Here is an 8806-nt window from a genome sequence, read left to right as displayed (position 1 = left end):
TCATGCTCCTTGATGGCCTAACAGAAGCCGAATGAGGTCAGCAGTCCCCCCACAGTGACTACACAGATGGATGAGAGGGGGAGAGAAGCACCATCTTTCTGAGGCCAGATTTAAACCCTGGTCTTCTTGACTCCAGGTCTAGCACTCTATTCGTGGAACCACCTACCTTCCCCACTTCCTTTCATAAAAGGCATTTAATAGATGTTTGATGTATACATTGAATTGAACTAAAAGTTTTAGGGAGGCAATGTGGCATAGTAAAATGAGCACTGGGTTTGGAGTCAGAAGACTCAAGTTCAAATCATGAAACTCCTCTCCTCCCTATGTAGCCTTCTGTAAGTCACTTAACTTTTGGGAGCCTCAGTTTCCTCATCTCTAAAACTAAGGAGGAGGTTAAGAATAAGAATGGGCTCTATTATTTTTTCAAGGTTATTTCCAGTTCTCAAGTTTATATTTCTCTGCATCATGAGGAGAATGTTTAGTGGAGGACAATACCTAGCTGTAAAAAAAAAATTAAGCCCAGAAATTATGCTAAAAAGTTGAACTTCTTTCCCTAAAGAACTTACAAAAATGTGCATTTCATGCCTCTCCACCTTCACACATATTTACTTCTGTACAACTTGTAGAGAGAAAAGAGATAGGTGATAATAGAATTCCTTGTGAAATTGTCTACTGAAGGAATCTTTATCCATCCATCCAGGTACCATCATTAAACTCTTAAGTCAGTACCTAGTTATAGCATTTGCCCCTACCCTAGAATAGCAATTTCTATCATTGCCTTTTACCCTCCATAATAAGAAAATTACTAGGTCTTTAACTCCTATCTCTAGAATTTTCTTTTGGGAATTTCTAAAACTAAACAACTAATATCCAAGTTACTATTTTTTTTATCTAAGATAAAAAAAAATCCACAACTTTTCTCAGTAACAGATTCTAGTGTCTTGCTACTTAACAATATTAATAGCATATCAATTTCTAGATATTTTGGTATGTTTTCTTTTAGATGCTTGCCCAATCATTAAAAATGTAAAACAAATCTTTGCTTTGTTCATGTTCTTAAAATCCCTTAGGAGAAATGTGATCATCAGCAAAGACAATTACCATATGTCCTTAAGTCAAATAATCTTTTAGAAGTTCTGTACATCATGATGAGCTGGAGGACACTGTCCATGTTATGACAGCTGGCAAAAAAGATGCTGACTTGTTGCTGGGAATTTGCTTAAAAGGAAGTATTGTGCAATGAAAGACCAGTGCATAATGATAATACTTTAAAAATATACTGCAGCTTGTTTTTATTGAGCAAAAGGTAGCTTGACAGTTTCAACCCGGTGGAGAGGTTCTAAAACCATTTGGTTTTTCAGACAAAGAATTGTTTGTCTACAGGGAAGTCCTCACATTTATTCTCATGAAATTAAATTTAAGGGTGGCTGTGGTGTCAGTAAGCAGCCTTTTTTCCCTTTTCTGTACTTGAACAGAATACACTAACTGCCCTCTTACCAAGTTCTATCATTCTTTCCCCCAGAATAGATGATACTTATTTCTTTAATCCATTGACTTTCATAAGGCCACTCTGGTTAAGCCCTCCATTATACAATTAAATTCTCAGTTCTGAAAATCTGAGACCTTCATTCCCTCTGTTGGTTCCAGAAAAAGTAACTGAGTCCCGAGCTCTATTCCTCCAGGCTGGTTTTATTGTTGCTAAGTTGTTTAGTTGTGTGTGACTCTTCATGACCCCATTTTATGGAGTTTTCTTGGCAAATATACTGGAGCAGTTTGCCTCTTTCTTCTCCAGGGTCCCTATTTTACACAGTTAAGGAAACTGAGACAAACAGTGGTTAAGTGATTTGCCCAGGGTCACACAATCAGTAAGTGTCTGGGGCTCACATCGTCCTGACTCAGGTCAAGCACTCTACCCATTAGGCCACTGCCCTTTCAGAAGTAGTCATTTATAGACATAATTCCTACTGATAATCAATCTCATTTGGGACCTATTGACCTGGCCTTTTAAGATTGATATTGTTTCTAAACTGTGAACTATCTTTAGTCACTTGATCTCTTACAAGCCTTCTCTCTATATTTGTGGAACTCATAAATAAGCAGTACTCTAGAAAGAGGCCGGCCAGAAGGCATTATTATAAAGTTCTAGAATTTTTGATCACCTTGTCCAATCTCTAATTTTAGAAATGACAAGAGGGAAGAAGTGATTTGCCAAGATCACACAACTAGTTCATGGCAGAGCCAGAATTAAAATTCAGAACTGCAGTGAAATGTTCTACTATACCTGCCTTCTATATGTTATATAGCAATTTTATTTAGGTCTTCTAATCGAGCATGTGTTTGTGTGCTTTGCTTGTCACACTGGGAATCTGGGTAAATATATTTACTTAGAGATGAGGTAAAACAGAAAACATAATTTGTTGGGTGTTACCCCAGTGAAATAATAACCTTTAACTAACATTTTGAATTATCTGATTACAAATATTTTCGTGTTAACATCCTTCGAAGGATTCAGAGTATAAATAGCAGAACCTTCATGCTTTTCATTAAAAATACTGCAATATTTATTTCAGGATAAAAACTGTAGCACAGGTCCCAGGAGTATACCATGCAAATTGTAACTCAGGATTTGAATCTCCAAAATGATCCAGATTAACATTCAGCATTTCTGTGAAGTCTGGCTTTTTTGAGTTAGTTTATATACGTTAGTGCACCAAAATATGCAATGCCAGTGCCTCTGTTATTAGGTTTATTTGACATATTGGAAAACTGAAACAGTACTGATTCAAGCACCCTGCAGAAGGCCCAGGGTCATCTCTAGAAGGATGCAGAGATTGTATAAGTTATAATGTGACTCCTATGCCCAGCTTTTGTACAAGTGAATCAAGTTTAAATGCACATCAAAGGGGAACCTTAAGTGAAAAAGGGTCAGGATGATGGTGAGGAAGGAAAGAAGAGAAGTCTAGTTACTTTGCCTTGGTGGTTTTATAGGGAAGAATTATAAACTATTGCAAGTATAAGAGTTTGTAGTCCATTTTAAGGACCAGCTAGCAAAACTAAGTCCTCCTTCTCCTACTTTCCTGACTCCTTGAAGCTGCCAAGATCCCTACTGGAATCTGGAAGGATGAAGAGTGGCAGTGAGGTGATAGCGAGAGGATATAGTCGGAATTAGAGGCCAAGATAACTGCCCTCCAAAAATCAGAGGCTTGATTTACCTTACCCTGAGTTTTGCTCTGGATAGAGTACCCTGAAAATTTTAGGTGTCTATACATTCAGTATGGGATAGTAGATAAAATGCTGGATTTAAGGTCAGGAAGACCTAAGTTTAAATATCTCCTTTGACAAAATTTTTTTGTTACCCTGGGCAAGTCATATAATCTCTAAACACACTTGGTCTGTGTTAGTAAATTTCTGCTAACAAATACCTCTCTGTATCCTTAAGTTACCTCTGATTGCCAAGTCTTTTTTTTTTCCTTCCCTCTTTCTCTCTTAGTTTAACTATGAGAAAGGTTATGGTCTTGCCTTCAGGTGTTGTTGCACACAGTTACCATTTTAGGCAGTAACCTTAAAATCAAGAAGACCACTCCAGGATGTACATCTAATTAAAACATGGCCTTTTGATAACGATCCCTTAACAGAAAGGATAGGGCATATCAAATTACCGATCTTGTTCTCAGGTCTGTCATTCCAGGCTATATCCAGAGAGGAATGGAACAGTACAAGAGTGAATTCATTGCCTGTCTTTAAAGAGCAAACAGAGCAAAAAGCTTCTAACATCTCTCCAGACAGCATGGCATAGTGCATGATGAATACATGTTTAAGGGAAAATAATCATAGAATAGAATGTTTTGAAGAGCTACTATTGAATATGACCCAGAGCACTGGAATTATAGCTGGAAAGATCTGAGTTCAATTCTTCCCTTAGACATTTACTAGCTATGTGACTCTGGATTGGTTAATACCTTTAATTCTCAGTTTCTTCATGTGTAAAATAAGCGTCTTAGACTTGATGGCTTCTAAGGTCCCGTCAGCTCTAATACTGTAATCCTATGACTTGAGTTACACAACTTAGATTGCTTGGGAGGATGGAAGGAGTGATACGTTATGTCTCTTTTATTATTGTTCCCACCCCAGAAACTCTGAAGAAATTTTCTGAATCACCTTGGGTGTATGGCTTGTGTCTAAGCTAACCCAAAAGAGAAGGTCCCCAATTCTTGTATACACTTCTCAGTGTACAGTATGGAAATTGGTCATGGAATAGTCTTTATTTCATGAACCACAGAAAGTACATGATAGAGGCAGCTAGATGGTACAGTGAATAGAGCACGGACCCTGGAGTCAGGAGGACCTGAGTTCAAATTCGGCCTCAGACACTTAACACAAAAACTAGCTGTGTGACCTTGGGCAAGTCACTTAACCCCACTTACCCTCCAAAAAGCAAAAAAAAAAAAAGTACATGATGTAAAGATTCAATAGGCTCTAAGAAAATAAAGAAAAAAGGACTCAAAGACCATTGGGCAATCCACCATTAAGAATTAATTAATGGGACAGCTAGGTGGCACAGTGAATTGAGCACCAGCCCTGGAGTCAGGAGGACCTGAGTTCAAATTTGGCCTCAGACACTTGACACACTTACTAACCATGTGACTTTTGGGCAAGTCACTTAGCCCCAATTGCCCTCCAAAAAAAAAGAAAATTAAGTACTTATTATGTAGTAGACACCCTGCTAGGTTCCAGAGAGACAAAGACAAAAGGTTAAAAAACCGTTAATGAGAATGTTGAGAAACCTTGTTGATAATGCTCAACAAGTACTCAAATTCACCTTGGACTTGTACTGTCTACATAGCACTCAGGCTGTATTGCTGTCTAAGTAGATTGCTGAGCTGACACAGGATCTATATAGCCTCTCCTCTTTTTACTCTAGGGAGAATGATACATCAGAATACCTTTTTCTCCCTCTCTAGATGGTTAGGAACCAAACTCTCAAATTCAGCAACACTTGACCTTGAAGTTTTCCAGAAGGCAATTCCCAAATCTGATTTTGTCCAGGAAATCACCTTTCTCTAGGCAAAAGGTTAGACTGAGATCACACTGCCTAGGGAAGTCAAAATTTCCCCTTCCTATCTCCTCCCCATCCCAAGAAAAGACTTTGAGGTTTAGGAACAGAATTATTAAACATCCCTCTCAAATGTGTTCAAATATATTTGTGACTGCTAAGTACTTCTAATGTCATCATTATTAGTCTTGGTGAAGTAAGAGAGAATCCTTTTTCCCTTTCCCCTTCCCCTTGCTTTATCCTAGAAGAAAGTGGAGAAGGAGCCCCAGGGAATGGAGAATGGTAACATTTACCTGCCATTTGTAGATCACTCAGCTCACTGACTTTCTCAGGAAGGTTCTAAGGCCACAACTTCCATGGAATGTGCCCAGCAGGCAAGACCCTATAATCTCATATTTGATTGAGGGAGTGAGTCAATTGATGAGGCTTCCCCTGATAAATATCACATGTAATAATAACAATAATAATAATAATAATTTATATAGTGACTTAAGGTTTGAAAAGTACTTTACAAATATATTGTTATCATACAGAATTTGCACCAACCTAATTTGAGGGATTTGTACATCATTATTGTTTTTTTTAAAGTATACACATTCACATAAGAGGCTATATAATAGCTTTCTCTAGAAGTCCTTAGTGATAATGCCTCAATATGTCCACTTGCAGCTCAGGAGAGAGCCCAGAATTACCTAAATCATTTTTATATTAGTACAATGAGTTTATCTGATTAGCTAATTTTCATCCTGGAGGGCTCTGAGCCTGGTCCTGAGGAGATGAAGGGACAGGAAGGAGCAGAGGTAAGAGCTTTGTCAAGAAGGCATAGTGCCTATCATGTATCATGTACTATGCTTAACAATATGTATGGCCTTAGCAAAGTTAGGGGATAGGTATTGCCAAACATTAATCAAGGAGAGGAATCCCTAAAAACTTGCCCATTAGGGTCTTTGTTATATGAAGAACAGAGAGGTAGGGGAGGGGAAGCTTTAGATTTATAGGCCTAAATTCTATTCACTTTTATGCTAATAGTGTTTTATTCCCAGTTAGTATTTTTTTTTTTGCCTTTTTGGAGGGCAATTGGGATTAAGTAACTTGCCCAAGGTTACACGGCTAGTTTTTTTGTGTGTGTGTGTGTTAAGTGTCTGAGGCTGGAACCGAACTTGGGTCCTCCTGACTCTGGGGACGGCGCTTTACTCACTGTGCCACCTAGCCGCCCCTACAGCTAGTATTTTTAAAAGATGACTTGACAGATACAGATTCTTTCATTTATCCTTTTAAAAATTTTTTATTACTTTATTTCAGAATATATATTCCTCCCCTGCCCCCAAACCCAAAGCCTTCTTTCCTTATATCAAAGATTAAATCAAAAAATTGTGCAGCAAAACCAGCCAATACATTGACAGCATTTGAAAACATATCACTTCCTATGGTTCCATCCCTGGTCAGAGAAAGAAAGAAGATGCATTTTAGCACCTCTTCTCTAGGAGGCCAAGATTGGTCAGTATAATTTTATATTTTAATTGTTCTTTACATTACTGTATTCTATGTATTACTCTAGTCATTGCATATAATTTTTTCTCTAGTTCTGCTTACATCATACCACATCACTTCACATAAGTCTTCCCATGCATCTCTGGATTCCTCCTTATTTCTTCTGGTACAGTAATGTTCCATCATACGTGTTCCACAGTTTGCTGAGTTCTTTCCAATCCACTGACCTCTACTTTGTTTCCAATTCATTGCTATCACAAAAAAAGTTCTGTCATGAATATTTGGCAAATGGGTCCTTTATGTTTTGGACCTCCTTGAGGTAATACCTAGCAGTGGGTTCTCTGAGTCAAAAGTTATGTATACTTTGTTATCCCCTTTTTTTTTTTTGGTTTAAGTCCAAGTTGTTTTCTAGATTCATTCACAGTTCCACCAGCAGTAAATTAGTGTGCTTATCTTTCTGAATCCTATCTAGTATTGACTATTTCCATCTTTTTGTCACCTTGGCCAATTTTCTACATGTGAGGTAAAACATTAGATTTGTTTTTAATTTTCTTGTTGTTTAATTTCTCTTATTGTAAGATATTTGGTATAGACTTTCCAATGATTGTTAATAGTTTATAATACTTTTGAGAACTGTTTGTTCCTATCCTTTACCACTTATCTATAAGGAAATAGTTTTTGGTCTTTTTTATACATTTATGCAAATTCCCCACATATCTTCAATATCAGACCTTTATCAGAAATACTGATTTCAAAAATATTTCCCCAAAAGGTGAATTCCCTTAATTACATTAATTTTGTTCATGCAGATTGAAATTATCTATTTAATTTTTTGTGATCTCTTATATTCCTTTATTCATTAACTAAGCCATAGTTATAAAATTTGGGCAGGTAGATGGCACAGTGGATGAAGCACTGGAATTGAAATCAGAAAGGCTCATCTTTGTGAGTTTAAATCTGACCTCAGACACTTACTAGCTGTGTGACCCTGGGCAAGTCACTTAACTCTGTTTACCTCAGTTTCCTCATCTGTAAAATGAGCTGGAGAAGGAAAAGGCAAACCACTTCAGTATGTTTGCCAAGAAAACCTCAAATGGAGTCATAAAGAGACAGACATGACTAAAACGACCAAGAAACAGCAAATTATGAAAGGTATCTCCATCCCTCTTCCTTCATTTGTAGAAACTATTCATTTACTTTGGCCAGAAGAACTCATACCACACTCTGAAACCCCCAAATCCAACCCACATAGTAGAAAAAGTATTGCCCTTAAAATCAGAAAACTATCTCTAAACTTAATAGTAATGTGATCTTATATTCAAACGCAAATCCTCTAACTTCAAATCCTGTATTCTTACCATCGCACCTTCTATACAGTTGCTGTGAAGATTAAACAAAACAGTATATAGGAATGTGCTTAGTAATTATATAAAACCATAAATAAATGTAGTAGGAAAGATAATGACCATGACAGACAGTGTTAGACCAGGACCTCAATTCTCTGCTCCTGATTTCTGATACCCTATTTGTTAAATAAGTATTTTAACTAACTTTCTGGTCAAATCCTAAGCCATTTCCCTTTCTTGCTCACCACACCTTATATCTTTGTATAGTATTGGCCTGAAGCTTATTTTAGTTATTCCCTGTCATGAATTGATTGTTCATACAATGGAGGTCTCACCTCTTCCCACTGTAGTTCTCATAGGACTATGATTTCATGGTATTCAGCCTCATTGTAGGACATGAATTTTAATTAGTAGATTAATAAGCATATATTTAGTACCTACTGTGTGAATTTGTTTTGACTTCATGTTAGATCTATGGGGTTCCCAAACCTGTATCTGCTTGGGACTGGAACACTATTAAACTTGAACTAAAATTGGAAAATAAAAAAAAAAAGATTTTCTCCATTCTTGTTTTCTCTAGTCTTATAATTAATTTGATCATTTGCCTTTACTTTCAGTTCAGTTTGTATAGATTAAAACCTAGTCTAAGAGCATGCTTAGGTTTTTCTATCAAGAGAAGGTTTCTGAAAACAAAATTTTAAATCTCTGTTTTAAAACTTCCTTGTTTCATTTTTTTAAGCATGTTCATATTTGTCCTCTGTGGGGCTTTAGCTGGTTGTCATCTCCTCCCTCATGTCAAACATTCAACCTAATATTTATGTGAAGCACTCCTCTCCATATTTTTTAACCCTATTCTTCCTAGTTGATTATTGTGTTTGGACCTCCCATAACTCCAGGTTCTGATAAATGGTGTATT

The 8806-nt window shown here is 36.9% G+C and overlaps 1 protein-coding gene across 4 annotated transcripts in view; it reads left to right on the top strand.

The window, feature by feature from the left end:
• Positions 1–8806, top strand: part of FMN1 (formin 1) — a 493911-nt gene that overhangs the window by 202229 nt on the left and 282876 nt on the right. The gene's annotated exons all lie outside the window — the stretch shown is intronic.

Source organism: Petaurus breviceps, unplaced genomic scaffold (assembly GCF_028583685.1).
Source record: "Petaurus breviceps papuanus isolate PSGF00001 unplaced genomic scaffold, PetGlider_PUasm1.0 37, whole genome shotgun sequence".
Classification (NCBI taxonomy): Eukaryota; Metazoa; Chordata; class Mammalia; order Diprotodontia; family Petauridae; genus Petaurus; species Petaurus breviceps.
The sequence above is the reverse complement of the archived record's forward strand: the minus strand, read 5'-3'. Positions and strand labels throughout refer to the sequence as shown.